General features: G+C 35.6%; 1 long non-coding RNA gene across 2 annotated transcripts in view; it reads left to right on the top strand.

Moving 5' to 3' along the window:
* LOC116216946 overlaps positions 1 to 16,021 on the top strand; it is a 43,894-nt gene that overhangs the window by 6,189 nt on the left and 21,684 nt on the right. The window contains exon 1 of one of the 2 annotated variants that reach the window (XR_004160685.1): positions 5,143 to 5,191. The exons of the other annotated variant lie outside the window; for it this stretch is intronic. This is a non-coding gene — a long non-coding RNA (uncharacterized LOC116216946). Of the gene's footprint in view, positions 1 to 5,142; positions 5,192 to 16,021 lie in introns of those variants that run through there. 2 annotated transcript variants of the gene reach the window in all.

The raw sequence follows: 16,021 nt of genomic DNA, 5'->3' as shown, positions 1-16,021 counted from the left end.
AGAACACACCTCAGATCAACTTTCTGAAGTGAATTTAGGTATGGTTCCTTGAAAGGGCATGTAATAGAATTCTGTCCTGGATGTATTTTATTGTACCTGTAGGGATGTAATTTCAAAAGGAAGAAATAACAGGGGAATAGTGGGCAAGGTCACATTAAAAAAAAAAAATAAAAAAATGGATACTTTTAGCTTCTACTATGCAAAATCCTGAGCTACTTACAGAATAAGATATTAGCCTCTTTTGTTCACCTTTGTTCTCACAAAAGCATTTATATTATTCATTCACCTGTGCATTCACCCTGTATTTCACAGCTTTCTTGCAGAGATGGAGCCTTATGCAACAACATTCCAGAATCTTTCTCAGAGGGCAACGATTCACTCTTAAAGCACAAGATGAAACATGATCTTTACATTTTTATATTCATCTCATGTTTGGTCTGAATTAAGACTATAGAAGGAGAATGAATGCATTTTAATATTTATTTTCTTTCATAGTAGTCTGATGGAGTAGATCAAAATATTTTGTGTTTGAAATCAATATCAGAATAACGTGCTAAGTAAATCTTGCTGTTATCACTGTCTCAGCCTCATGTTTAGATTGTTGGTTGTTTGGGGACTGTCAATTTTTTTTCTTCACTTTGTGACAGAGTTGTTATGTTATCGCTTAATAATTTTCAGAATTTAAATATAATAAAAAGCACAGGACTTGGTTCTGCTGCACGTTGTAAGCTACCTGTCCATCTTTGTCTACTGAGTTCTGGTTTTACAGCACTGTGCTCTGGATGATGCCCATAGCTTACATATCAGGCTCTTTCTGTTGAACCTTTTACAACCCTTCACTAAGTGCTGATCTGGAACAAACCCAGTTACATACAGTGCTGTACATAACATTTTCTAACAAGTAGTTTAGGAGGTGATACAAGATATCCAGGATAAATTTTACTACGCTAACTTCATTGTGATCTTTATGGAAGATCCACTGTAGTTTTTATGCAATTATTGACAACCTTCATTTATTCTCTCTTCTTGATTCTCTTTCCTTTGTTCTTCATGCTTTTCTCAACCTTTTGTTTCCTTACTCTCTTTTCCTGTCATTGTTTTTCAGTTTGAAATATCTTTACATTTCTGATATTTCTTTGTCTGGCTGCAAAAGGCTTGAAGGCCAATTTGTGAGGATATGTGTTAAGAAGACAGATGTATGACAATTGGACAAGGATTTAGACAAGGACAGAAAACTAATGAATACTTCACTAATGCATTTGATTAATTACACATTATTTATTTAGAGACACATTACAATTCTAGTCTACAACTACTTACCCTGTAAAATACATTTTAAGGATTTTGATAAAAAGTAAGCTACAACGTTAGAAAGTGTGGGATTCCTCTCATTATATTTCTGCTGCCTAAAAGTTAGGTATTTAGTCACTAATAGCTGTTTTGAGCCTTCCGATTTCCAGTGAATGTCCCATGATTTAGCTGGTGCTCAGAGAATCAAAATGAGCTGCTCTGCAAATTTGTTTTGATATTAACAAAGTAAGAGCCAAACATTATTGCTAGATTTTTTTCACATACTTTAGAATAGAAATTAGTGTTCTCTTTCCTATCTTATTGTCATTAATCAAATTTGATATCTGTTTCCATGTATTCTGTTGATTACACTCTGCTGGCAGGTAATGTGATTATTTAGATAAAGTAAACAAATGTGTTTTATGCAAGCTGCTTGCCAGTATGACCATGTACATATAGAAAATATTTGAGTTTTTTGGTGCAATGAAGGGAAATGCTGTACAAATTGTTTCTCTCACCAAGTAAAACTGGAGAGCAAAAATGTTCTATTCAAATATTTTGGAAACACATATAAAAATTACTCTCAGAATGTTGTGGATTTGTCAGCTCTTTCCAAAACAAACATGGTTTGTTTTTGCTGAAACATCTGAGAACCCAGAGAAATAAAATCCTGGTTCACTTTGTATGCTTTTGCATGTTTTCATAGTCCAAATATTAGCTGGAAAGTCAAGCTTGAGAGGAAGAAAGTGGATAGTTAGCAACTTAAAAAGAGATTTGATGGACAATTTAACTGTCATGGTTTGAGAAACCAATAACAGGACTGTCAGAAGCTAAGAAGAAGACATTGTTGCTTTTATTTGGCAGTAACTTTGTTTGTCCATTGTTTATGAGATGTAAAATGGTGGAAAGAAAACAGTGAGTATTACGAGGGAGTATGCCACGAGCACTGAGTACAAGGAACAAGACAAACATACAGTGATGGGCTGTTTTAGACATTGCTGTTGAAGAGAGGGGGGCTCTGAACAGTCTGTGGTTGGTGAAATGAGGAGGGAAAGCTGAAAGACTCATTCTGCAGGTTCCTTTATTTTCATTTTTTTCACACTCAGAAAGTCAGTGCAGCAAAAGGAAACAAGAATGATTCCATTAAAGAAGGACAAGTAGGGGAGGAACAAACACAATGCTGAAGCAATGTGTTTTCTGCTCTATCTTCTGTGGCTGAGTTGTTGTAAGGGGAAACTCAGGCAGTGCATCAGCAAGACCCAGGGGCACAATGTGATGGCATTAGTGGCAATGAAACATGATAGAAGAAGACATGCCTGTTCTGAGAGGTTTTGTGTAGTTCAGATCTTATTCACTTCAGTGTGATAGAAAACACTCCACAGGAGTCAGAGAAATTGCACTGGGTTAAAAATGGAGTGGATAAAGTCAGGATTGGGACTTTTGTTTCCTGGTTGAAAATAAATGTTCAGACAAATTTAAATCTCTAGCAATAAATTTAAACGAGAATGATGGTTCACACTTAACAGCCCTATGGATGCTGCCAGGGGTATTGACAAGCAGCTCTACAATATCCTTTTTCTTATTATTGTCATGATGATCTAAAAGCTGCCACAAAACCATCATGCATGATATTGACTATTAATTGGGTTATGCTTTATGAAGTATGCAGTTTTATTGATATTAGTACGTAGCATTCAGGGAGACTGAAGCTCAGGTGTGGTGTTCAGATAATCCTTTGATCTGCTATCCTTCACAATGTCATGACTGACATTCTTGGGGCTGCATGAGTAGCTGCTAGGGTACTTAGATAGGAATGCCAATAAAAAAGGAAATTATCCCAAACGGATCTACAGGTTAAAGGACAGCAGTTCATCTGGGAATTAGAGACATTCATATTCTCTAATGCTATCATTATTACATTGCTATCCTAGCTAATTTTTACTGGATGAACTAGTAGCAGTTCTTATACTTAGGCTGCTTGCCACTTCTTATTATAGAGTGTTCTTGTAACCTTTATTTGAACAGTTTCAACACCTCAGCTACTTGCAAAAGACCTTTGAAATTCAGTAGGGTGGAAGCCCTCAAGGTAATAAGTGTTTTCAATGAGAATCAGCTGAGATCTTTCTGTAAAAGATTTAGAGGCTTTCAGGTTGAAAAATGCTGATTCCCATGAACTGAATCTTTCCAAACCTGAACTTTGAACAGACGCAGAATGGAAGGTCTGGTCCAAATGAGAAAAAAACCCACAAAACATGGCATGTCCAATATGCACAACAGAAATGAAACGGAAAGTCACCTACTTGAGAAGTGCATCAGACACTTAAAATACTTAGTATCTATCGTACTTCAGGCTCAGTTTTAATTAATGCTCTAAATTAGTATCTTGAAGCTGGACTTTTAATGTATTAGTTGTACCATAATGTCTGAGCTTTGGGATTTGTAGTTACTCCTCCTGTCATTAACGATGAGAATTCTAATTTTGATATGTATTAAGTTGCTAGCAGAATGGAAGCTGTGCTAGGCAGCTGTAGGTGAAAAAATATTGGCAGATATGAAAGAGAAAGGCAGACTTTGCTGAGTTACATAGATGTCAACCATGCCATCTCTGCAGAGCCAGTTTTAAATAAGTGAGACTCCAGAGTTAGAGTTATTGCAAGACTGTAAGGACCACAACTTGTAATGTCTGTGGTATACTCCTCCCCAGATTGGTTGGTCTATTTTCAGCAGAGATAGCATAGCCCCTTCTACAACAATATGTCTTCCAAACATCTTCATCTGAGAGGTGAAACTATTCTGTAACTCAGACAACAGCAGTGGAAAGTCTGTCTGCTCATAAAAAGTGTTACTTCCAAATTCTGGATTATATGGCTTTTAAGGTGTCTGATTCTGTTCCTTACTAATTACATCCACCTCTACAAGTACTTGGTTAGTTTAATAGTATTTCTCATACAATAAATAAAACAGACATTTATCCAATTCCTCTTTTGCAGCAGGTAGAATTGTTAATCACCAGCAGTACTCTCACACTGGAGCATGGCAGGGGATAACAAACACCCATTAGAGGCTAGTAATAACAGCATTCTTCTCTGAGCTGTATGGCACTGCGTAGTGAAAATGTTAGTCAATAGAAGCTATTTTACCCCATCGAATTTCTTCTCTATTTGAGAAGTGAGTTTAATGGCCATAGAAAGTGTTCATATGATACCTCTGTGAACTCAAATCCTCTGCTATAACACAGTAGTGATGCAACATGGATTTGTATTACATCTGACCTGGTAGATTAGCTTTAGAAGTAACTTGCTCATGCAGCTGCCCCTACTCAAAAAAATAAGACAAAGGAATATTAACTGAGAGGGGACATGTGTCAATTGGAAACAGACTGAGATCTTACAAATTATTTAACAAGCAAAAGAAAGACACACACAAAAAATTTGTTGGATTGCTGTCACAAGCTACAGAGCTTACAAGAAAGAAACAGATGAACTTTTTACATGATCTGATAACGATAGGACAATGGTAATGGCTTTAAGCTAAAAGAGGAGAGATTTAAATTAGATGTTAGGAAGAAATTTTTTACTCAGAGAGTGCTGAGGCACTGGCACTGCTGCCCACAGAAGCTGTGGGTGCCCCATCCCTAGGTCCAGGTTCAATTCTTCTTCAGTGAAATGGAAGAAATACAGTGTATGTGGCTGCTGAATCACAGCCTGAACCTCTGATTAATCACCTGAGGCAGGCAATGAGTCAGCCACAGGAGCACAGGTGAAGGCAATTCACTTGTGCTGCCGAGAGGTGGAGCCTGGCTGCACCTCTCCTAGACCCATTTAAGAGCTGACTGCCAGTGGGGAAGGATCTCTTCTGGAGATCTATTCTACTGGAGATTCCTATATGAGCCTAGGATAGGGTGAGTGGTCTTTTCTGTTCTAGTATAATGACTATGTATAAGCCAGGCTCTCAAATATGCTATATCATCTGTATATTCATTTATTGTACATATAGTTTCCTTACTTTTCTAAAGCTGCAAGAGTCACTGTTATTGGTGCAATGCTACAGGATGTGGAAGCTGAGGAGCAGCAGACCTCTTCAGTTCTGAAAACTATTTTTCCCAAATTTATTACTGTTAATCTCACTCTTTGTTTCTTATCTTTTATTTATCTTTTATAGTTCTCAATTAAGTTTTACACAAAATTACATACAAAAATCCTTAATATCCTTCTACAATCCAAACAGCCTTCTGCAGAGCAGTTCTTAAAGATATATGGGCCTGAAAGCAAAGTAAGTGAGGAAAACCTTGGCAATGCATGACTACAACATTTGCAAACCAGCAAGTATTTACAATAAAGTATTGTTAGTTTCAGGATGATCAGAATGAGAAGATGTTTGCTTGCTAGTAAGTTATTAATAAATTGTTGATCATCAGTTTATTTATGCATGTTGCAAGTTTATCTGTCTGTATTTAGCCCATCTTACATGCGAAGAAAAGAATCTCACAATTTATTTTCCCAACATATTGTCTGTATCCTTCAACTTTGGTTTTTGATTTTTTTTTCTTGTAACCAGAAAGCTACAAGAGATTCTTCAAGTATGAACACTCTCTGTACCAACTGCGAAGTAATTTTCTCATTGTTCTTTCAGTGAAGGTCTCTCTTGCTATTGCTTTTTGAATGGCTCACTGCAGATGTGTTTTAATATCTCAGACAACTTTGACTCCTCCTTAGTTTCTTTTAGAGGGCAGTTTTCTGTTTTCAGAAAATATTAATGCTGCTTTGTTCACATATAAAGCTGTCTTTATTAATCATCTTTTTGATGAAAGTTGGTGCAATTCTTCTTGCAGTAGAATTGTACCTAAGCAAATTCTAGTTGAGAGGGGGGAAAAAAAAAGATTAAAAAAAGAGAATAAGAGAGATATAAAGGCAAAATATTACAATACAGAAATGGAGTGTTAAAATTTTCATGTTGTTATCATTGGGTAGCGATAACTAGTTCACTAAGTAAGCTTAGTTAACAAAATTTAGATCTAGATTCCTGCTAGGTAGAAGCTGGCAAAAGTTGGATGCTTGCAATTCTAGCATTTGTCTTTTAGAATGGGAGGCACTGGGAATTCCCAGGCACTTGTTCAATGCACATCTATGGCTCCAGTTTGGGTCATGCCCAGTATGTGACTGTAGTGCAGTTGAGTGATTCCAAAGCAGATGTGGCTGCCACAATTCTGGATATGGTGATGCTGAGCTATGTGTCTCTAGCACAGAAAGAGAAATGTCTGTCCACAACACATAGGAAAATGTATATATCTTATGCAGTTGTCCCTATCATTCAGTAGCCTTTGTGAGGTTGCACCTTAGTTAACTCTTGAGATATATAAAGAAAGGGGGACAATGAAACCCTCTTGCAAATCAAGTGAGGCTGAATTAATCTGATATATAAGCACTATGAAATGAAAGCAGAAACTCCAAAATGGAATTTTTTAGGTCAAGGAGCAGTCTCATAAGCCTGCTCAGTGCTCTTTTTTTCCCCCTCAAATATGTAAGGGCTTGACTTTGTTCATAAAACCATCTGTGTATATAATTTTGTACATATTAATGATGTTTTTGTAGGTAAGTGTAAAGGTCTAGGAATAAATTACAGTTTCCAATGGTCTTTGAAAATCAATTAGAAAAATACAGAGTTCTATAATTTGTTTTCTCTTTCATCAAACCAATTTTAACATGCTTGCTCAGAAAATAGAAAACATGAATCATACTGAGATTTCATCACAGGTGAAACTAAACACAGCTTACAAAAATTTACTCTTTGCTATAGATCTATTTCAGCTGAAAGTTATTATACACTTCCAATATTATGTGTTCCAGTTTCTCCACTTTTTCCATTTTTTTCTTTTTTTCATCTAGGAACAAAATGAAATGCAGATTAAACATGTACAGGAAAGCAGGTTTTTGCTTCCATCTCCTAGTTCACTAGCTACGTGCAGTGTATTAGAAAATTTCTTTCTGCTTCAATTTATCAAGCCAGATTGTATTAGTTAAAACCTTTATTTTTGGTTTGTTTTATTTAATGAACTTCTGTCTATACTTGAAAAACCTCCACTACAGCACTGCATTGGCATTATTTTAGGAGACAAAATGTAGATAACAGGCACATTTTAGCTAATAGATCTTTTTTAGCTCCAAGTGATAGGTGAGTTTATTTCTACAAGGTACCAGGCAGAGACCATTTTGGATGTGGCAGAGAAAGATAATTTGTTATCAATTTACAATTTTGTATATATAGGCTATTCACTTAAGAAGGCTGTTTTTCTTCATCCATTAGTTCAAAAGAAGGTCACTGTATTAAAGAATAATGGTTGCTTAAAATGTGAAAGTATACAGGGAATATGCAGCCAGGATCAACAGAAGCACTTTTAAAATCCCTGCCTAATACTGAGAATCTTTAAGAAGGTTCTGGAGGTTTCAAACTCCCTCTGGCCTCAGCAGCAACACTTTTCTCACAGTACACAAAGCAACCAGAGGCATTCCTAATTTCTGTCTGTGTGACGAAGGTGTGTGCACATGAAACACTTTTCAAGGATAAAAGCAGCGTCTTCCCATCCTCTTTTCATGCATGCTTAACAATTAAAATGCATTTAATTACATATTTTGTTTTTATATATTTTGTTTGTAAATCAGTTACATTTAATGAGTTGCTGACCACTAGAGAAAAAACTCAAACAAATCCAGATCTGGCATCAAATACATACAAATCCATAGTTGTTTCTTTCCCTATTAGAGAATGATAGAACAGAAGAAGAAATGATTATTGACAGCTGATGCACACAAGACTGCACAATAGATGTTTGCCTCGGTGGGTCTTGCCTCAGGAAACCTTCTGGTTCATAATACTGCTGACTTTTAGTAGGAGTTGAAATTATTAGTGATCTTCAGATGGCTTTCATTAGGAGACTTTCACCTGGAAAGAACACTGCATTTTGTTCTGCTTTCACTTGTTTGCTGGGGTGATTTGTAATGATATCTTATGAATGGTGGCCAAAATGACTTGTGAAGTTGATTGTTTGATCCTCATAGTGATTTGAGCTTAGGGCACATCAAACACTGACATTATGTAAGTGTTCGTATGCAATTCTCTAAGTCTTTCTAAATGAGTCACTTAATCTTTCTTGTCCAGCATTAAGTCTCTCTATCAGGAACTCTCCTGGGAAGTATGTCACTGGAGATGTTAGCTATAGAAGAGACTGTATGTAGAAATATTCAGCACACACATTTCAAATGATATTTACTGTGTGTGATAGATTCTAAATAGTCTGAAATTGTTGTAAATTGATCACTTCCATCTATTCCTGCTGTTGTTTTGTCTCTTAGTATGCATTACAAAGATTTGTTAGCAATAGTTTCGTATTTCTTTATTTTTGATGTCTGCAATAAGTACATTTCTCATTTTGTTTCTATAGAACAACAGTCTGTCTAAAGAGTTCTGTGAATCTTATTTGTATTTATTGCTACTGGAATAATAAATTAAAGAACTGATTAATTTATGAACTCTCTTTAAAGAAGTGATTGTGATATTGAAATACAAGTTTTATAGCCTTGTCCAGATTTGGCTTGTAACTGGTTGATGCCAACAGTCTGAAATGCTGCTTGTGTTAGACACAAATGTGTATCCAACCTATGCTCTTAATATTCTGTATAATTGTATAATTCTGAAAACTATTTCAGTCTTTTTTGTTTAGTGATTATAAAGTGGCAGGTTTATTTAAATTTCATGATCATCTTCTTAACTCCAATAAATATTCAAAATCCACTGTATTCTAAATATTGAATTTGATTTGCTTAGCATTTTTTTGTCCTTCTGATACTACAGTTTTGTTAGGAATTGTAGGAGATAAAATAAGCACTGCAGGCTGGAGTCAGCTGGCATTAATAGTATTATTCCACTGCAGTTGCCTAACAGCATGGTGCCCTTGACAAGAGATAATCTTGACGGGCTTGTTCAATCCATCAAAAGAAACAATGATATAGGGATGTTTACGGACAATAAATTCCACAGATATTTGATGAACTGAGAACGCAGTAGGAAATCTTACATGTCATCTGAGCTAAGACCTTCAATTGTGGAGAAGTTTGCTTTCTTAAAAAAAATAAAAATATTAACAGGTATAGAAAAGCCGTACTTAGTTCTGTTGTAGGCATTGTCCAGCCTGTCATGTATTCAGGACAATACGTTTTTATTCTTCTATTAATTTATTGCTATACAGCAGGAAAATTCCTCAAACATATTCCATTTCACTGACTTACCCTTTTCCAGTGACACACTGCTGCCTGCTCTGGAAAGAGAAAAGAACAGAGCTTTTTCCTACCTTGTTGCATGTCAGCTCTTGTACTCGGGATGCTATGAAAGCCATTTCCTTCTGTCTGCTTTCTTACAACTGTACAAATGCTGAATTCTCTCACAATAAGTAATAACAATTAAACTCTGTAAGTTTTGTAGTATTTCACTGAGTTTTGAAAAGCTTAGTTGAAATCCAGCTATGTGAAAGTCTGTATACTTTGTCAAAGTAAAATTATCTGTTGATGATCAGAGGCAGTTTAATACAAATAATTGTGTTAGTATCTATCTGAGTTAATTTCCCAGAGGATTTACCAAGAAGAGTAGATCGCACCAAAATTAATTACAAAGTCTTCTATAACTTATTTAGCAAAGCCTCTGCTTATTTGCAAATAACAATTGGGATACTATCAATGATAGCACAACCTGAAGTCACTGAAAAAACTAATTAAAAAATTGTTTACATTTAGTAAAACATCAGCTCCGATCAAAATTACCTTCCTAAGTGATAAGTCATTGTCAAAGTTTTTTCTTTTATACACTTGCTAATGCATGCAGTGAATTATTCCAGCTAATTCTAGTTTCTTTTGAAATTCATTAGTAGCTGTAACCACGGTAACCTGTAATTTTAATCCTACTTCACCATGAAGTCTTGCACAGTTTTTATCAGATGTGATGGTAAACTCTTCATTTATACATCAGACATTCATTAAATCATTTTTTGTCTGCCTCTATCCAAAAGAAATGACAGTTTTCTGCAGTATACAATGGTGCTTCTGTGGGTTGTAATGGGGGCTCTTGGTCTGTGTGTGTGCCACTTGTAGTTAGCATTTCCTTACACATCAGTAATGCTTTCCAGTATATTAGTTTGGTAAACAACTGAACTTAAAAATACTTTCTGTTTCCTCCTTTTGTGAAAGTCAGTGTCAGAAACTACTGCATTTAAGAATGAGAACTGAGACACAAAAAGTGACAGATGTACATGTAAACAGTGCTCCTTGTGCTCTTTGTTAACACATTGAGCCATGTTGGTAATTTCTTGTTAGTTTAGTTAATGGATGGATATTGCATGTCACTGATATATACACCTTTGCTTGGGTCAACACTGAGTGTGCAGGGCCCTATGAGACTTTGACAAATCAGTGCATCTCATGGACATATAATCAGCCATATAGGGGAGAAGCAAATGTGCTAGTGTGCACAGGTATACTTAGTGTCCCAGGAAGAACGTTACAGCTAGTAGAATGTTTGAGTGTTAAAAGCAGACTGCATGCAGATAGAGATGAGTTGTTTATCTGCTAGCAAGAAAGGCTTACATAGACAAGGAGGGTCTACCAGGAAATATCCTTCCTATAATATCTTGGTCTTCTGGAGAAGTATAAATCTTCTATTATTCATTCCTTAGTAAGGAACCTTGCTTAAGAGCATCCTGATAAGTAGACAGCTGTCAGTATGATTTAACAGAATGTGTTTCTTTCCGGTTATTTTCTTTTTTTTTCTAGAAAGGATGATTCTTATGTTTTCACTGTTTATTTTTAACTAAATAAAAAAAAAGCAGTCATGATTTCTGAAGTTGTTATACTACTTGCACATGATAGGTATGCTATAGAGAACACAGTTAATAGTCTTTCTAACTGCATATTGCACTTCCTGCAGTGTCAGTTTTATTGGATAATAAAGCCAGATTCACTCTGGGATTTCATCTCCTTTTTTTATTAAAATTATCAGCCTAACTAAGGGGAACAATTAAAACCAGCATCATTGGGACCAGTGCTGATCCCCCGTGAATGTTACCTGCGTTCTTCTGTGGCTCATATCACTGAGCAGATCTACATGAAATGATGCATGTGTAATCTCTCTCACTCCTCCTGTCAGAACTGTTCGCAGAATTCTATGTAACAGTCAGCTAAACAGAACAAAATAATGATAGTCACTATGATGCTTACACAGAATATACACTGCAGCATTAGCTATCTTTCCATATCTCTAATTGGCTGTTCTTATTTCTTTTTATTCCTATTAGGCAACTTATAGCCTGAACTTTGTTCTGTGTAGAATTAGAGAGACTTGCAAAAGCAGTTTTAATTCAGTACATTTAAATCTTTCATGGTTGGTGTTGCTGTAGAAGTTGAGAGTGAGGCAGCCCATTTTGGACTACTCTGTAAGACTACAGTAATTGAATTTTTTACTGTCACAGGCTCAAGGGTTAGAACTTCTGGTTATGGCATTTCTAGGAGGGTTGAGATGCTGGTTCAAAGTCAGCCTTACACTGCTGGAGGCATTAGCTCTTTAAGAAGTTAGGTAAGTAGACATGGCCACTACTTCGGTGATGATTGCTTAATCTCTCTTAGGTGATCTGCCCTTCTGTTCACAAATATCCAAATCCCTTCCTCCAGCGAAATTCATTCAGTGTTGTACAAATATTTATTCAAGACAATGTAGAGATCTGAATGACACCAGAGTAAGACTGCTGTAACATCAATTAATTTCAGAAGGTTTTTTCTGGATTTATCCTACTTCGAGATTAATAAATAAATAAATGTATATTTATACTATATCTGTCTTTGAATCGTATAGCATAGAGTATAATGATGTGCTAAGCTTCATTTTCAGTTAGTAAAACTTAGTCCAGGGTAATCAGTGGAAAAATTTTACTGTAGACAAGATTGACAAGCTAGATGTCCCATTATCACTTTGGTCAAGCAAAATATGAATACCAGTGAATTCATTTTATTCTGTCTTGCTCTTCTGAGAATGAGAACTTCTAAAACAGGTTTTCTGTTTTTATTTTTCTGTAAATTTTACTTACTGGCTGTGTAAGATATAAACATTGAATTCTAGCCAGTTGGCCAACTAGTGAGTTTCCTACCGGATTAGTATTTGGTAGATAGAATCTAGGTTCTTTCAACAGAAATATTCTACAATACTTAAAAATAGTTAAACTTATTATTATACCTTTTTTGGGTCTGGCATGGAAAGGACTCTGGGGACACAAACATATAGTCAGGATATATGCTATAGTACACTGTTTCTGCTACTGGAGCTTTACTGCACCACCCCTACTTTATTTGGTCAGGAAAACAAATGCATGAATAAAAAACACAGCTCATGAAGGCAAATGTTCTGGCCTTAGTTACTGTGCTAAAAGTTTTCATGTGAAAGCTGATGAAATTATTACTTCACCCATTCTCTTTTTTTATTATTTTTTCTCCAGAATCTCTACTTTGAACCATTTTTATTTTGAATTTCATAATGTTTCATGACTCACATTTAGACTGCAGAATAGGCTTCTGCTCTGTTTTAGACTTGGCAAAATACTATATAATAATAATATTGCATTTAGTTCAGATAATTTTATTATTTAATGACTATGCATTATATGAAATTGGTGCCTTCTTGTCTGTGGATATTATTTTATTACGTTAAATATTCATTAGTTTTAGAAAAGTAAAATAGTACTGCAATGCAGAACAATAGCTTTTCTTACTTCTGTTTTATTCAATGATTTTTTTTTACATTAATACTTGGAGATCCAACTATTGATCTGATATTTCTTCAGAAACATCATTTGGTGTTTGGGGAAATTTAGGACAGAATAGAATTTGACATTTTAATAAAGAAGTGTGGCTTTGTGCTGCAGTTATCATGCTTGACTAGAAAACAGCAAACCAAGCAGAGATGATGATAAAGAAGGTTTTTTGTTTTGTTTGTCCTTTAACTTAAATCCAGTAATCTGCGGAATTTTAGTAGATCTAGGACCTAATTTGAAGGTGAAATTGTTACTGAAAACTTTTATAGTTACCTATTTAAAACCACGGGGTTTAAAATCTGCTCTCAAAAGGACATTGTTTGCTCTATTATGTCAGGTACTGAAACAAACTTTGCCTTTAGGATTGGATTATGAACTAAAGAACACCCCTCCAGCTATATTACCAGTTCACCCATTCCAAACATACCACCACCTTATTTCATTTATTGTAGCATTACCACATCCTTCATTCCGGATAATCTGTATCCTTCAGATAGAGAAAGATGTAGTTTTTAAGAATTGAGAAAATGATTTTGTTCTTGTGCTCCAGAGAGAATCCCAAACAGAAAACTCAGTTTTAAGACGAACTCTTTAGTAAGGTAATCTTTTATCATCTGTTCTATCAAAAACATATCTTCATTTGCCAGAATTTCTAGTCTTTATATTAAACTGTTCTGCATAGGCTCAAAAAGCTTTGTGATAACATTGAGAGTTGCAGTAAAACAGTCCTAAGTTTTCAAGATGGAAATCTTATTTTTAGAAAGAACAGCTATGTATAATCATTATTCAACACCTGTGTAGGTCAGCATGTAAGTCAGTATTTTCAGGTGTTGGTGCTTAACATAAATGGGCTCTAAAACTTGAATGATGTAAATCTTGTTGGAGGTCACAGAGTGTCTGCTGTACTTGACATTTGGCAATTCAAATTGCTTTAAAATATGTTTTTCAGTGACCTTGAGAATCAGTGGCTTTTCTTGTAGGTTCTGTCCAGTATCTCAGGAAGCTGTAAGGGGAGAGATGGTGGCTACTCATTGTCTAAACAAATCAGTCTAATTTTAATAAGGATCTTCTTAAAATATGAGTCTTATGTCTTGGCCTCAGTGATCTAGTTCAACAATTTCTGAAAATGAATAGACTTGTTGCTGGGGTTTTGGAGCTTTGTTTGTTTCTTTCAGGAAGGATTTGATTTTTTTTATCTGCAGATTGCTTTTAATGCATTTTATTTTATTTATTTTTTTGCAAGGTGGGAAAATATTCTCTCTTTCACTCCTGTTTCTTAAGATGCTTTATGGGTACTTCCTGTGCAGTGATGATCAGTTCTAACTCTGCACTAGCAACAGCCTTTACCTAGACAAGATATCAAGAAGCTGGACAATAATTTTTCACAAACTTCTACTTAAAACTGGAACAAAGGTGAGACACCATGAGGGCCAGACTATTCCGCTTGAGCACACAGTGATTTTGAAATGCTTAGCATATGGTACCATAATGTAATGACCCTGGCATTATATTGCACTTTATTGTAAGTGGTGTCAGAGTGATTGTATGTTGTGTTAGACTCATAAGAAGGCCATCAAAATATGATGATCTAATGTTGGCAAGCAATTTTTGTTTGAATGCTCTTGAATTTGAAGTTTATTGCACTCCTGTTGATTTGGTCAATTGTGAAAATACTCCCCAAGAGGCTTATTTTCTTGCTATGTTATGTCTCCCAGTTTAAGATGAAGCTCCTTTCTTTTTATTTGAAAGGGAAGTTTTGCCTCAGTTTTATTTGGAAGAACAGAAGGTGGTGCTTGACTTGAAGCTCTTTCTCATCTTTTGAATGTTACCAATTAAAGTCAGGTTTTGATTAATTACTAGTTTACTCATTAGGACAGAGACAAGAAAGTCACGAATACTGGTGAGATGCATTCAGGGCAAATCATGGGAGGAAAGTATCAAGGAAAAGAAGCCATCAGTGTCTCAAAGGACACTGATCATTTTGCTATAGGACATTTTCCAGCAGCCAGTTCAAACTGGTTTGAATGAAGTAACACAGAAACGAGCTATCATTTATAAGTAGTTTGATGCTCATAAGAGCACTTTTCCTTGAACATGAGTGAATGGTTGCACATAATATTCTTCAAATACCAGGCTACCACAGCAAAGTAAATGTCAAGGGTATGTGCACATTCTCAGACAATCAGTCTTAATTTAGTTTAATTTTATCCTCTTATTTTAAGAGACTTGTGGTATCTGCTGTGCCAAAGGAGAGAATTCCTTTTGGAAGTAAGGAAAGGGTTTATTATTGGACACTGTATCTCTACTTCCCATTTATCTAAAGCTACATATCTTAGCACTAGTGCTTTCTCTGTCATTTTCATAATGCCATTATGTAGAGGCCTTGAAATTGTCTTCACACTGAGTGTGAAGATCTCCATCAGTTCTTCATGTGTCACCCCATAGTTAAAGCTTGCAGCAGAATGATACCACTGTAACACTGGGAGAACTCTGCTGTGGTAGCAGTCCTGGAGGCTGGAGGTGTGGTGAACTGGTGGTGATGATCTGGCTGTAGAATGGGGGGAGAATTTGTCTGAGAAAGGGCAAGTTGCTGATAGAAAACTCTTTCTAGTGCTCATCCAAAAAATGGAACTAGAAATGTCAGAATCTAGGACCTCTCTTGTAAATGGTAACTTTGGCCTTCTTGAGGCGTAACATGTTAGCAGTTTAAGACTTGTTTAGTTAAGTTACTATCTGCTAGCTCTGATCAGGTCAGAAGTAAAAACATCAAAATATGTTCTACATTGTGGTGATGTGAACTTAAGGGAACTCTTTTAAATGTGAATGTAACCTGACTTTAAATTTTTTTTAAGAAGTTGATAAGTGCCTTTCAGCTCTTCTGGGGAACTG

The sequence above is a fragment of the Meleagris gallopavo genome, chromosome 9 (genome assembly GCF_000146605.3).
Source record: "Meleagris gallopavo isolate NT-WF06-2002-E0010 breed Aviagen turkey brand Nicholas breeding stock chromosome 9, Turkey_5.1, whole genome shotgun sequence".
Taxonomy (NCBI): domain Eukaryota; kingdom Metazoa; phylum Chordata; class Aves; order Galliformes; family Phasianidae; genus Meleagris; species Meleagris gallopavo.
This window is presented reverse-complemented; position numbering and strand designations above follow the sequence as displayed.